At 39.4% G+C, this 16,500-nt stretch overlaps 1 protein-coding gene across 1 annotated transcript in view; it reads right to left on the minus strand.

Moving 5' to 3' along the window:
- Positions 1-16,500, minus strand: part of necab2 (N-terminal EF-hand calcium binding protein 2) — a 142,374-nt gene that overhangs the window by 92,565 nt on the left and 33,309 nt on the right. The gene's annotated exons all lie outside the window — the stretch shown is intronic.

Raw genomic sequence — 16,500 nt, forward strand, 5'->3', positions numbered from 1 at the left:
CTGCGGCTCCAGAAATTGCTGGTTTTGCTTTGCTGTTACAATCTAAACTGGAATATTTTTACAACTGTTGAATATAGTGATTACATAGAATCTGCAGAGAAGAAGTCCTGCTGAGTGCAGTCGTTTGGCTTTTTCCTTCGAGATTATTTTTACCTTAAATGCTATGTTCTGAAAAAGGTTTGCACAACCACCAATCGCATTTGCAATAACTCCCTCCTATCTTGTCGGCTTCTTATTTTGCATTACCTTAAGTCCCAGACCATCAATGATAGATTAAAAAGTAAACATTTGCCAGAGAGAAGAAGACCTCCACACATATAGGGCCTGACTTATTAATGAAGTCTGATAGATTACATGCAAATAGATTGTGCATGTGTTTTGTGGGTGTTTTACTGAAATTGCCCACCAATCACTGATTGAGCACTGGATGTATTGGTGAGGAAGGCATTAAATATATCAGCACACTGCAGCAAATAAACCTTAATGTGGCTACCAATAAAAAAAAAGAAAGGTAAAAGAAAAAACAACAACAATATGGCAGATTTTTAGTCATGTTTGAGTATTTGTGAGGCCATGCTAAGAGTTTTATAGAGGGATAGTAAATGTGCTACATCAATGATTGGCAATGGTGAAAAGACATTTCCCCCCCAAAAAAATCTAAACTCTATTCACCTTTAAAGACTTATTAGTAAATAGACCAATAAGAAATATTTTCACAGACAATATCATCAGCAAAATACCAGAAAGTACTTTTACACATCACCATGTTTTAGCATGTTAATCAAAATTTCCTCAAAGCCTGCCCAGCTTCAGAGACGATTATTCAAAAATAACCCCTGCTGAAGAAAGCCCCATGTGTCTTAGCTTGACATTTTACTTTTTTATTGTTAGCAGCGTCTCTATTATCGCTGTTATTCATGCAGAGGAACTTTGGTGCTTTATTGTTAAAAATTGGACCAACGGGGGGGAAAAGGTTTTAAAGCCTTATCTCCGACAAGCAGGTGGGCATGATCTTTGTTCAGCTGATAAAAATCTGTAAAAGTCAAAGCACTTCTCGCCTCTACTGACACGGAGAGACTAACTCTTTATCTTTTCCCTTTCTGTAACAGGGTCCACTTCAGCCTTTTTTATCAGATCTGCAGCACAAACTAAAATACGACCAGGAATGATCCACACGTACTAAAGTTTCCAACTTTCTTTCTGACTCTGCTAATGCCCATATATAATTCAGAACGAGTTCAATACCCCATTGCCTTGCTGTGCCGTGTTCTCGTTCTCACAAACTCGAACGCTCGCACAACTCTCAGTGCAATGGCTGTCTTCAGTGCCTTCTCAAGCTGCTGTGAAATCAATCCTGCATGCACTTCAGTCTGCTACAAACCTTTAGCCGGATCCCTGCTGTTTGCCTGTGTTGCACTTTGGTAAGCACACAATGCCGATTATGTTTCTAAACCCTGAGGCCTTTTGGGAGCGTACTGATAACCAGCACGCTCAGGAAGCCATACTGGATTTCTCATCTTCTTATGTAACGTCCAGGAAAAAAAACCAAATACAGCTTTCAGTATTGGTTTGAATTTTTTCAGTGCTAAGCTGAACACTTGACACTTTGGCTGTCTCATTATCTGACAGAGAGAGACAGCACGGCTTCAATTATCATACTTCATTTTATGTCTTTAATAGCTTTTACCAGACTTTTCAATGATGTGCAAGCTCTTGAAAGCAAGATCTTAAAATCCCTTATTTCATTACAAGGACTACCCAATACTGATGGACATGGATAAACTGTATATCTGATGAATTCGACTTCACTCATTGACTCAGTTTGGTGCCATGTCTATAGAAATTGAGCTAAAATGCATCTTCTTACAAATTTAACCCCAGTAGGTCTTCATGTTTGGACATGGGGTATTACAGGTGCTTTTTGTATGTTCTTTTTATTGTCGACATTCCTCATTATTTATCATGACATTGTGGCTGTTTTGTCATGAACAACATGGATTTTAGTTATTCTTTGATGGCATCACCATGACGGAATGCTTCAGTTGCTGTTCGGTTAGGTTTGATAAACTAACGATCTCAGTTTGAGAAAACATCATTATTTCACTTCAAAAGCTTAAAAATTACATATATAACAATTCAAAGCAAGCTTCTGTCATATGTGTACATCTTCTAGCGTTTTCAGTTGGGGTCATAAAACGAGACTCCTGAAGTGACAATAATTAACTTTTCCCTATGTTGCATTGCTTCCTTCATAATTATTACAACCACTAGAGGTCACTCTAATGTAACATAGGAGATGCAGCTGTAGATCTTAGATTTAGAGGCAGAAGGCTCACGTGTCATTGACCAGACCTCATAACTCAACTACATGCAACACTTTGAACCTCAAGCATCACACAGCTACAACATATGTCAATATACAAAACTAATATCACCCTGAACGTCATCCACGTATGTGGCTGGAGCCATCAGGAGATGAATAAATGGAGCAAAATGGTCAAATGTTGCTGTGGGCGGAAAAAAAAAAAAAGGAGGAGAAGGAGTCATCACACTGGGTTTTAGCAAGAGTGCTATCCTGAATTCACCGTTTTATGAGACAACAAAATGTGTTTGCTCCTCTTTCATCTGGGACAGCTCAAAACCGAAACACACAAACCACAACGGTGATCACACACTATACAAACACACCCTTGAGCACACTTCTATACCAATGCAGTATAATAGGAGTCCGACCAATGGAGGACACCTTCCATAAGAAACTTTATCTTCTGTACTTCCGTCCTTTAAAAGGTGATTTGTATAACTTATGGGTCCTGTGCTAATCATGTGGGAGTTACATGGATACTGTTTTTGCAGAGTGCATTATACTTTCCTACTGTACAGTCCTTCTATTATGTGTCAATATTGTACAAACAAAAAGCCTTAAATCATGTTTCCTTTAGGCAGTATAAGTAATTGAATATTAGGGGCTACAAAATCAAACTTTCTATTATTGGGTATTATTCTGATCCTATATATAGGGGCGACACAATATTACATGAGCATGCGATTTGTGAAAAAGTGTGATAAATAGATTATGTTATGGTTGTGCACAGAAACTTGTTCTTTAGTTTTTTTCTCTTGCTTCTAGTTTAATTTAAATCTATGTCTGGATTTCAGACTGGCCACATTTCAGATGTGAATCAATTCTGACTTTGTTCTTGATACATTTTTTGTTTTTTTACTTTCATTTGTGTGGTTATGTGCTTCCAACGTCTGTCCAATGGGCAGCAGGTATCAAACTTTAGAATTTGTAAAATAGACTAACTGTGAATTTCATTCATCTTAACAATTTTGGATTTGTAGATCACAAATGCACAATACATAAAAGTACCCCTTTTTTTCTTCTTTTCATTCAATCCATTGTTTCTGCGGTGCAGTTTACGGTGTTTGCAGTAGGGAGTGCTTTCTCATGGCCTAGAGTCTGTTCTCCATCTTTCTTGCTGGTACTCTGCTTGACTGTCTGTCCCACCACATGATGCAGAGCTGGATATCAGATATTAATTCCCTCGCCCTCAAAGAGTTGTTTGTCCTTGAGTGTGGCTGACTGGATGCAGCGGGTCGAACTATGGGACGGCTGCAGAGCACTGAGAGACCGCAGGGACAAGAGCACTTCAGCCTGACAGAAGGTTTGAATTCATACGGCTGCCTGCTGCTTAGAGTCTTGTCGGTGTATAATCTTCAAGACTTCCACATGTGAGCACATTTTAATATCGAGAGGTAAGAGCAGAGTAAGTTTTTCATTGTAAATGTCTATTTCATCTGTATATACGGCAAATAAATATCTTGAAGCCTTCTGGTTTTCTGCTGAAGCTGCACTCTGAGAGCCCATCTCAGAAAGAAAGTCCTTCAGGTTTTGGAAGCAGACTAATAAACTGTATAAACTGTCAAAAAACCAAAAACAAAACTTCCAGGAACTTCACAAGAAGAGCCCGTCACACTCTTTTTACCTCCCCTCCTGCATCCTGCCCACCTTCTGTCAAATTTCTCTCCCATTATCCCTCCCTTCCTTTCTTCCAGCCTTTTGTTAGAGAATCACAAAGTGGAACGTGTCTCTCCGATGCTGTGCCATGTTGATTTCCGCTGCACAAACTGGTGCCGAGTCAGAAAACGGCTTCCCAAATTGCTCTCTTTCGGTGACGCTTGGCATAACCTTTCCACGACAGAAGGCGTGTTTGTTTGAGCGGGACTTCTGAAATGCCTCTTCTCGTGTCGTGTTGGTGACTCTCTCCCGCCTCGTTCGCCCAAGCCCGACTGTATGCGTTCGGGCTCGGTGGATTTCTAACCTGCCCTTCTCTGCAGCAGTGAGGCAGCGCTGTGTGTTTAATTCAGCAGTGACCCAATTTGCCGCATGCAGCCGGCTAGCCTGGTTAGACCCTCTTAGGAATTCTTCAGCGACACACCACTCAAGCAAGGCAGATAGCGAGCTAACCCAATTTCTTAAAGCATGAAGTCCTGCCAAATTACATATGTCTGACAAAAAAAAAACCTAAAAAACACTCCAGTTTCTGTGGTTCTCTACCTTTACTGCACCACTTTCACATACTCAAGTCGGTATCATTGCAGTCACAATGTGTCGCTTCCGTGCTCTCGACTGAGTTCCTCCTTTTGCTCTCTCCTAACGGGACAGTCAAGCCTCGTGGTCTGCTACTGAGCAGCATCCATGGATCATTTCAGCTGCTTCTTATTCTTCCAATACCAGAGCTGGCTGTTCACCCTGAAAACCCGGCGATAAGTGACGTCGCCCAGAGAAACAAAAACGATTCGCTCGAAGTGCCCTCGAAAATCAGGAGAAGGAAATCATTTCAGATGTGCAGGAAATGACCCCCACTTGAATATAAACAGCAGGGATACAAAACTGGACTAAATGGTGGTGGAAAGGCTGTTGCATGGGAAGGAAATTGCAATGTTTTCATTTGAGCAGTCACATCATGTATCCACAGTGCGAATATGCTTTTAATATACATGCACGACTTTATAAGGAAAGAGAGAATAAAGGAAGAAAATAATTGAAAAACATGTCATTTCCTTTTGAATGAGAGATGAAAAGTGTAAGAAATCTTAAAATATAGACTGGATGATGAATAATTTCTTAAGCAATCAGCAAAATACTAAATTTGAGAAAAAGGTTGGGAACCACCGGTCTAAACAATAAAACTTGGTTATTCCACAGAGTGAGAGAGACTGCTTGGGAAAAGTCACTCAGTTGCATGTTTCATCAGCTTTTATTGGAGTAATAGTGGTGGGATTTCTTTTTGTTATGTTTTATTATTATTTCTGATTTGTGTATTAAATTTAAATTTGCTGTTAAAATTGCCTAGTCAGTTGAGATTGGCTCCAGCAACCATCCACTTGTTGGACAAAGCGTGTTCGAAAATGGAACATTAAAAAATGGCAACTCCCATTCGGATGTTCCTGCAGGATACTCATGACATTTATGGTAGCATCCGGCGACATTTACATGGAAACTAACAACACACTATGGAAACTAAAGTACACCGTCATGAGTTCGATGAAACCAATAGTAGATTATTTGTAATTCATCACGCAAAATGAGTAACAGATGTGTTATAGTGCATTAAAAATGTGTTAAGTTTAAATGTTAAAGGGTATTTTTAATGGTTTCACTGCACTAAAGCAACAGACGGTCAAATGCCCAAACAGATGAACACGCATATGGATAACACGTACAAAGTGAAATTGGAGGTGGGACAGGCCAGCTGCTTCACCACTTCATTCATTGCCCTCTGCCGTTCGGATCCCGAGCTCAGCACACATTATCCAGATGCTACAAAAGTGCAGGTTTTGTATTTGTGTTTGAAAGGGACATTTCCATACTTAAATCCTGCTGTGTCAAGGTCTTGTGCATTAGCGATACAGCACATTATGTTGATAATAAAAATTTAAAAAAACTCAATGCAAACAGTGGCTATGGTTCACCTAAGGGGAATTATGCAAAAATTCTAAAAAAAAGTGAAACAGCGGAATAAAGCAAAGGAACAACATTTTCAGCAGAAGAAAGCTGTGAGAGTGCTAATTGGCAAAAGGTGATGGATTATGCAACATTTCCCTTAAAGTAGAGAGTCAGTCACAATGTGCTGCATTAACAGTTATCACTGATGGACAATTTGAGGCAAGAAGCAGGAGAAAATCTTTTCATACATCTCGGTAGTTCAGTGGTTCACCTTTCAGCAAACAGCACAAACCTGCGTTGTTAAAATCTGCTGGAGGATTTTCTCTATTATAACAAACTGCAGAAAGTGTTGTGCGAATCAAGCTTAATTAAATGATATTTAATTGATTTCTGTGTGGATTTTCCACATTCTCCCTTTGCCTGTGTGGCAAAAATGTCAAAACTTAAAAAGATTTAAAAGGTAGATTATAACGGTGAAAAGTTATTAAAATGAGGTTCAGATTTAACTCATGTGGTTAAATGAACACAAAAGGTAATATTTTCCTGATCATGCTGTCATTCATCATCATCATCATCATCTCAATTGTTTGTGTGTTGTATATTGTTGTATGTTTATATTTATCATCTACCTCAGTGGTTGTTGGAAGATATTTTAGGAAGGTAAAATTAAACCTTTTTATAATTCATTTTTATAAACATTCTGTAAAGCGCATTCATCTCACTGGAATGTTGAGGAATATTGAGCTTTATCACCTTGTCCTAGAATATCATAAGCTATTTGTCCGAAAAATTTACCCAAAATATGACTTGTGTATTCGGTGTCTGTTTGAAAATGGACATAATATTATTTACACCAACTTTTCTAGTTCACATTGTTTAACACTTAGAATTATTAATTATGCGCACAAGAATGAACACTGGTTTCCTAAGTAAAGGCCAAAAGGGCGAAAACTCAACCCAATTATAAAAAGTTGACATTTTGTTCACTCGCTCGCTCTCACACTCGCTCTCACACTCACTCACTCACTCACTCACTCACTCACTCACTCACTCACTCAATGCATCAACACAAAACTAGAATCTCAACTGAACAATACATATGATATTGAAAATGCACATTAAAAATGTAAGAATTGCAACTTCTTCAGAATATTCTGGGTCGTTTTATGTGTGTTTGCTGTAAATCAGGCAGCTGCTGTACTAAAACCAGTCATTTTAAAAGCATGGACAATTTCTGCCTCATCAGCTGCGTTTTAATGAGCGGGTTTAAAAAAGCCCAAACTGCTCCTCTGGAAAGGGTCTGGGGATTTTTGATGCGTCAGAAATTTCTGTTGGCTGATTCCCCACCTGGATCAGGTCAAAAAGCTTGTTTTAAAATAAACGATGCTGGATTTTACAATATCAGACAAAGATGTTTGAATAGGCGAGGCCTCCCCAAACAACCAAAACATCAAACTGAAGCTTTGGTTCCAAAATTGCCGATTGTTGTTTGGATGAAATACTAAATGAAAGCAAGCTGGAGAAAAAGGAGCCTCCAACTATTGATTGCAATGACCAGCACTTTATTTTTTTTGTATTATTTCTCCTAGACCTCTGAACCTCTTTGAGGTTTTTTTTATTTTTGTATGAATGTATTTATATTGGGACACAGCATGCTTTGCCCATGTAAGAGGACGTATAAAAAGACACATGAAAAAACAGAGTATGAGTCTCTGTTTTATCACCAGTTAGTGCTTTTTATTGACAAGTCTACTTAATGCTGCTTACCAGTCGCCTCAATTACTCAGTAAAAAACAGAGTGGCGTTCCAATAAAAAATGGCCGGCCGGCTGTTTGTCACTTCAGATAAATATATTCTGCATTTCATTCAAGAGAACAGCAGAACAGATACTTTATACAGTTCCACTGCAGCAGAAAGTATGAGTTGTCTAAAAACTCTTTATCGTGTAAAAGTATGACAAAAACCATGTTTATGTTAATATGCGTGAAGCCAGAATATTTTAAGATGCTAAGAGTTTATTCCCAGGAAGCTGACGTGAGAGAAGTGGATCATGTCTCAATTACAGTCCATGATCACATGATTTTTGGGAGCAATGTTCTGGTTTTAGATTATTTTATTGGAAAAATATTGCAGGAAGCTTGTTAAAACTCATATTCAAAGCTAAATAAAGTGCATGTTCTTGATCACAATAGTTCGAATAACATACGAACTGGAGCAAACACACAACTTCAGGTGCAGAAATTTTTTTTTTTTTTAACATCAGGAAACTTCCTTGGGTCTCTGCAGTTATGATGTTTGCATTTGCATTCGACAAAACAGAGGCAAATTGTGAGGAAATTGTGAAGAGATTGAAAAATAGCAAATTTTGCAGAATTTGCATTGATTACTGTAATCGCAAGATCACAATTTCCTGGTGAGACTGATATTAACATATCAATAATCTGAATGGGAATCAGTGACTTTCACTTCTTACTTATGAGTAGATGTGTTTGATTAAAAAATAACTTCTATGTGTTGATGCTTCACATTCCTTCAGATCATTAATTTGATGCAGTCGCCTCGGGGCCTGATTCACTAACATCCCCTATGAGCATCCAAACATTCACACAAACAGACTGCGCTTTCAGGTTTTGACTTTACATGACAATGATTTGCTGGAAACTGTATCATATACATTATTTACACGAATCATCAAAACTCACCTTTGCAGAGGCTTAAAAATGTCTCTTATCTGTATTATATCAGCATTGCATTTTATTTTCGTAGTATATATCTTTTTTTTTTTTTTTAAATACATGTATGATTTCTGGTAATGTTATTTACAATACAGGCATTTCACCACATATTCAAATGAAATAGTTTAGTTTAGTTTTAATGCGAATTATCTGCATTTTGTTTTTTTAATTTCATTGTTTTTGTTTTTTTACAAAAGTTTTGGTTTATTTCACTCCCTTTGAATCTTAATGTAGCATTTCATCCTTTTTTAATTTATTTTTCTTTATAATTTTTGTTTGCAATTTACCGTCTCCTTGTCCTCTCGAGTCGTCACATCATTACCTTGTGAAAGATCGGTTAAACCCTTAGAATCACAAATAAAGTGATATTGAATAATTGATTGCATAAGAACAAGCCGATTCTTCAGCAGATATTTGAAATGCCTTTAATGGGTGCAGATGCGAGCACCGCAACGTCGTTTCTGAAGTGGCTGAGGATACGAGTAGGGATCATTATAGGATCAGCAGTTTGATTTCCATGAACTACTGTTGAAATGTCCTTTATGGAGACACCCACAAATTCTCCCAAAAAGCTGGAAAGAGCTTCGCTTTTCCAGCTTTGTTGCTGCTGGCATGTGTGAATGGCTAAAAGTGGTTGAAGATTTGAGGCCAATACACAGAATGTCCACTTAGTTTTCTCCAGTCAAGCTTCATATTCACTGAAGTTCTCACCGTATTCTGGTCAAGGGAGAGAATTTGCTTGTGACCTGCAGCGTTGACTTTATTCATCATGCTTCCTTCTTTCTGTGCCCGTTTCTGTTTTGCACAAAGAAAATCTTTTGTGCTGCTAACATAATGCTTAAATCAGGGAAACACACGCCCACAAGCACAAAGTGTGCCAAATCAGAGCGAGGACACAGGTAGACAGCTCCTTTCTACCGCTTATTTATTTTCCACAATTCCTGTGTGAGTAAGACCTTCTTCAAAGACTTTTCAGAATGTATCCCCACACTTTTATTGACAGCCTATTGTTGCAAGCCCTGCAGCTTTGTTGGAAATGTGCTGTGTTGTCCTCGACACATCCTCGTGCTGAAAGGCGAAAAGGATTCCATTCTATTCACATCCAAAACAACATCATTAACACACACTCTCTGCAGGACCAACACATCGTTATACCTCACCAACAACTGTCTGTCTGACTCGGTTCCAAGACAAACCGTTCTTTAAATTTTCTATACCTGTTTCATCTAGACTGGGATTATGTGGGATGGAGCTAAAGCGTGCTGACAGGGTGGAAAGGCAGGCTACGTCCAGAACAGGTCACCCGTCTACACACACCTCTGCACAGACAGGCCCTAACACTCTTCCAACTGGAATCTTCTCGATGTGAGGCGAGAGTGCTAACCACTACACCACTGTGCAGCCCAGTTAACAGCCTGTGTGAATTAGCTTAAGCTTTTATAGAAAATATACTTCAGCTTTGGCAAAAATCAACGTTTGGTCTAAATTATTTACATTCGCTATTTCGTCGTGAAGGAGGCTGCGGGGAGGCGTCAATGCTTTTTGCTGATGATGTTGTCCTTTCGACTTCATCGCATGAGTGCCTCGATTACATGCTTCAACAGCTCACTGCTGACGCTTTAATATGTGGATCAAGTCTGAGATTGAGGTTCTACCATTTAAGAAACAAAAATGGATTCCTCTTTCCCCTTCCATCGTGGAGGTCAAGTATCACGGAGTCACTATTATTCAAAAGCAATGTTAGGAAATATCGTCGATTCTACTATTGGATTGAGCTCGCGGCAGCTGTAAAACACATACACCAACTGCTGGGGTGAGTAAAGAGTTCGGCTGTAAGGCAAATCTTTCATTACTATTGATTCCAATGTCATTTAAAAGCTCTGGGTTCTGATCAAAAGAGCGAGATCTCAGAAACGGTTGATAAGAATTGTAATCACAAGATGATGGGCGTCAGTGAAGAGCTTTACCAGTCGGGAGAGTCTCAAGAGTCGAGTGCCTACCCCTCCGCATTGAGAGGACCCAGTCCAGGTAGTTTGGGGATCTGGATGGATAACCATCTATCTGTCCCTCCAGTGTAACGCCTGTTTACAGAAGAGAGCAAAAATTATGGACCCAAAAATTATGGGTGTCTAAAATCTTTGGTCGGGGGGATTTTGCTTCTTAAGAGTCATATATTTCCTTTTCTCCTTTTATTTTTGAATTGAAAAATTAGATAGATCATAGGGCCATAAAATTAATACCACCCGTGTGGATTCTGCAGACATAATTCCTCAGCATCTGGACAGTAAAATCCTCCTCTCTGCTTTAGTATTTGAACGCACCAGGATGAGTCAGAGAATTATGAACCAATCAGAGGCCACCTTTCAAAAGGTATAGACCACATGGTATCAATTGACCAATCACGTTGCTCGTTACTGGGCGTAATACAAAACCGGAAGTCAGTGGTGTGTTGTGTACAAGAGTTGATAATTCGCTATATTTCTGCAAAGAAAGATTAATTCAGGCAAAATTAGACGGTGGCAAATAGTGATGGCCATTATACACAGATTTTAGAGGCTTTGAGCAACACGTAAGCTATTTATTTGGCCGTCATTTCCGAAAATTGTCCGTCCAAATGACAGCTGGACGGCTCTCTGCCTAAAACCATGGGCGACAGTGGGTAAGGAAGATGAATGGAAGTAGTAATCATTTCATAAATTGGAAATACTAGTACTTGTCAGACTGGATATTGGAAGTGAGCTAACACGACTGAATTAGGAGTAACATCACACACATTGAGAATTGCCTCATTTCCTCGTAATGCCATTGGGGAGTCAGCGCAGCCCCGAGGACGGCACATAAACAGGGTGGCATTTACAAACCACTTCTTTCATCAAATTTCTTCAGTTTGAAAAAACCAGAAAGGAAGTCAAGCAGCTCGAATCCTCCTGTTCAGCCAATCATAGTAAAAAAGCAGGTCTGCATAACATCTGTTGAGTCACAAATTGCAGGTCTGACAAATGCCACCGACACACCCCATCATTTCCGTGCTGTCTAACCACAATACATTGATTCTGGAGTAACTCAAGGTTTGATTCACCTTCGGAAGTATTTCCTTGCTTCTTGTCTTGCCGGAATAATTGATTTAACACATTTTGTCTGGTTATCTAATTAGCATACAAGTCCCAGTAGTCACTTTGGGTTGACTTTTAAACCTTTGAGTCTGCTGTCTGATGTTGTGCTTTGACATTCAGATCTCAAGAATTTAAGCTATTTAACCTTTGAGTATCATTAAAATTAAACAAATGATTTGTAAATTAATTATGATTAACCTTTCAATTCACTTTGACTGTGCGCATCCCGCTGGGGTTAAAATCTTCAGATTTTTCTGTTTGCATGACTAAAACAAACCCCTTTCTTTATTGGGATGCCATTTGTCAAGGACAAGATGATTTGACATATGACCAGGAAATACAAAAACAATGAACTGGACTCAATTGGACAGGAAGATTTAAGATATTTCAAAGCAAAATACTAAAATGGACTGTTAACTTGTTCCGATTCCTGGTGCATATATCTCTATGAAGTGATCAGGGTATTTACAGTCTGAATCACAATTTCTGTGCCAACAATGAATGTAAATCCTGCCGTGAGCATTGTTTCATCTCTCTGCTTCACTTTGCATTGATTTTGAAGAAATGACACCAAAAACAACAAATATTATCTTGCTTATCTTTATGAGCTTGTGTCATTCTTGCATTTTCACCCGATTGCGCTAAAACGTTTCACGGAGTCCAAAACAGAAACAAAGATTCCTCATTTGCACGCACCTTCCAGAATCTGCCGTCACATCCCATATCTGGTCGGCGCTGATGTCTTTTATATATGCTGTGTTCAAACTTCAACGGAAACACATCAAAGTTTATTTGGAAGATTGCTTGGTGCCCATGGGCATTTGGATCCACTTGAATCAGACTAACAAAGTGATTTAACAGCGTTTGATCATTTAAAATGGATTCTCAGAACCAAATTACACTTAAAGAGAATAATGTTGTGCATTACATTAAAATACAATGTCACCAGTCATATAAGAATACTGCAGTCATGGAGAGCAGAAATAGGAAACAAGCAGCTGATCAACCATAACTGTTTTGTATCAATCTTTCAGTTTCTGACCTGCTCAAGCAGTCATCTATGCTTAAAAGCAGACCTGACATTATTTCACTTAAGTTCACTATGTCCTGTTTACTGAGGAAAATGCACCTCAATAATCTTAAACAAACTCTTTGATTCAGATTAATAACTATTTGTGATTGATAACCAATTTAGTGCGGATAGCTTTTAGTGCTAAATGGTTGGAGAAATTGCTGAAGCAGCTACTCTGTTGGTCCAAACTGTGGAAGGAGGAAGGAGATTTAAAAGAAGTTGAACTTAAAGAGGTTGTTTGAGCCATTCTAATGATTCCACCCTGTTGTGTCATTGTTTCATTTTAAAATATTAATTATGCAGCTCGGGTTTAAGATCACATATTTGCAGAGTATTTTGGCCCCTATCAACAGTCATGCTGCTACCACACATACTTTATTGTATCATTGCAGGCTGCTCCCTTCAGGAGTCAAGACCTTAGTGAAACATCTTCACCCTTGTCTTCCCGTGTACGGGGAGGGAGGGAACCTACATCTTACTCTGAAATCCTACCTATGTTTATGCATCAGTGAGCGGAGTCTCTGTCTGACGAGTGCAGAGGGAGGTCCTGTCTCCTCCATGATCAGGAAGATACAGGAAGGGGTTGAGCGTGGAGGCACCGGGGTGAAGACGTCAAGATTTTCGCTACACAACACTTTCCCTGCTGCAGACCTCCAGTGCTCACCGTGCATGACAGAAAAAGAAGAGGAGGAATAATGGGGGTGGGGGGGGCAACCAAAATGGTGAACCTACTGTGCTAACTGCTCTCTCCTTTCTCAGTGCATTATAAAGACAAGCAATTAGCACTTCGCTCATCCTGCTGGGCTCCACATCCTGCTCACAGCAGCAACACACTGCTGCGAGGAGGAAGAGAGCTCGTGCATGCCTTCACTGTCTGAGACACACACATTCTCCCAGTATACTCATCCCATTCTTTTTTCTTACTTTCACCATATAATACATATGGTGAAAGTAAGAAAAAATGGGATGACATTTGGTTTCCTTCTGCAGTCTCCCCTCTCTCTGCCCTGCTTACTGTTTATCTTTATTTGAGGGGGGGGAGTGCATGATGGGTTGTCATAGCAACAAGGGGGAATTGACCCTTCTTTCAGGCTTGGGATATTACCCCGGCTTTGACTTGATTTGAGGGTATTTTCACTCGTTTGACAACAATGTAGTTGGGGCAGTGGTAAAGTGGTGCACATCAAAACCACCATACAAACTACTAATTGATTTCTGACTTCTCCCACACTGGGCTGTTTAATAGCAGTGAGATCACAATGTAACTCGGTCACATGAATCACTTAATAATTGTTACCCAAGCAAATTTCAATGCACTTTAATTTGTTTTTGATTATCAACTGTAAATCTTGTAAATCTGATGTTTTCATTGCTGCTATTTTTAGGTTGACCCAGTTGACTGCTAGGTGTGAACATAACTCTCGCACTCACTAAGACAGCCACACAAAGACAAGCCTAAAGAGGGGGTCTTGGTTTGAAAGCAACAGCACCTTGTGTGCATGTACTCAAGTACACAAATACACAAGTTCAAGATAAAAGAGCTCCTGTAGTTGGGTTAGCTGTGTGATGACGTACTTCCCGTGGGCATATCACATAGGAACAAATATGACGAAGGAAAATATAAAAAAAAAAGTGGCCAAACCAAAAGTCAAAACAAGATGGATTTCCTCATTGATGCTTTGTGCAATGACTTCATGAACATGCAACTGTCGACAAAGCATAAGAACGATTATATGAGGTGTTCGGTAAACACTACATAGAAAGGTGCTTCAATAAACAGCAACATATACAAGACATAAAAAACACAGAAAAACTTGTCCAGAATATACCCAAATGTGTTTCAAAAGAGAGGAAAAGAAAGCGTGATTTCACAACCTGGTCTCCATGTTGTCACACTCCGTAGTCATAGAAACATGATGTTTCCATGTCGTCATCTTCAGTAGTCATGGTAACGTGACACTTCCAATGTCAAAATGGTCTTTGCCAGTTGCACCAAAGTAGGAAAAAAAATAACACGTAAACACCGACCAAAGTAACTAATATATATCTAATGGTTGGCATTCTGGTCCAAATATGAATTTCAGTCTGCACTGCAGGTGTAAAAACACTGTGCACAACCCTAAATGATTTTAGAGACAAGAAGCAGTAGAGTTATTTCCTGCTAGACCACTTTTTAAACCAAAACAAAATATATAATAGTGTGTAAATATTGAGCTTTTAACATCTAAATCGATTGTAACAGGCACCTTAAGTATCAGAATATCAATTGTTCTGTATTGATCTGCGCGTCACTAAATGGAAGCTCAAATTAGAGCAAACTTGATACCTTCAGCTAATTTCTTCAAATGTGACACATCTTCCCACTCAACTAAAAGTGGAACGGTTAGATTACATTCAATGTTTGTAGTTAAAGGTCAAAGCCAGAAGAGGGAACTTTACACTTGACATTATATTTGGTAAATGCTGTCACCACATACAGTATATAAACCAATAGAGCTGGTTGGCAATGGCAGAAAATTTTATCCACTTTATATTACTGATATCACCAGCTTTGTCAGGGAGTTTGCTGTTACATGCCGGTATTACATTCATTGTCTGAAATATCTGACTTTTCAGAATAATATCGTTTAGGGGAAGGAAGGTGTGTGTGTGTGTGTGCGTGCGTGCGTGCGTGCGTGCGTGCGTGCGGGCGTGCGTGTGTGTGTGTGGCCACCAGTGAGATGTTTCATCTGATAGATGAGGAACAGGAGTGATTTTCACTGAGCTGTCAGTTCCTGTCCTCAGACCCAATCCATCACGGCAGCCCACCTGGAACACGCATGCACACAGCCACAAACACACATATATTATAATTTGGCATTTCGCTTAGCATTCCGTCACATTTTTGTTGAAAGCAACAGCAGTGTCTTCTTTTCTGATCGGTTCTGCTGTTGCAAGATTGCTGTCTGTAGCGCTGGATTAAAGTATCAGGTTGTTACTGACTGGGCTGATGCCACTGTAAGCACACACAGATGTTCTCATTCGGAGACACACAAGGCGGCTCAATACCAGTGATTAACATGACACCATTAGAGCAGGTGAAGCCACAACATTTGGCGACAGTCATATCCTGAGATTTTACTCAATATCCTTCTTGGCAGCCGCTTCATTAGACCAAAAAAAGCTTCAGCTGTAGCGACACGAGGGAGGCTCTTTCTTTGCATTGGAAAAAAAATCCCGACAACCAGGTAGCATGATCACTACATCATGATGCCAGCGCATAGCAAAGTGGGTCAGTGACCAGAGGGTACGCAGAGTAGAGGCAGCCGGCCACATTTCCTCATCATGTCTTCCTCTCTTGGCCAATACCTCAGAGGACAAGTGAAACATACATATCACTGAAATGAAAAATGCATTTGCATATATATGATAAATTTGACATGCTTGGAGAAAATTAATGTTTCTGAATAAGAAATGTGACGCTCCAAGTTGTAGTCTGACTAACTTTATTACTTTCTTGCTTTTGAAGGTCACAAGATTGAATGATTCAGAGAGCTCGTAGCTACTGTATTCCTCTGAAAGTAGATGAAGTATGATCCCTGTCAGGGACCATCTCATCCTCTACGTGTCATATCGTCAGTCCTTGAT

This window comes from Lipophrys pholis (genome assembly GCF_963383615.2).
Source record: "Lipophrys pholis genome assembly, chromosome: 11".
NCBI classification, from domain to species: Eukaryota; Metazoa; Chordata; class Actinopteri; order Blenniiformes; family Blenniidae; genus Lipophrys; species Lipophrys pholis.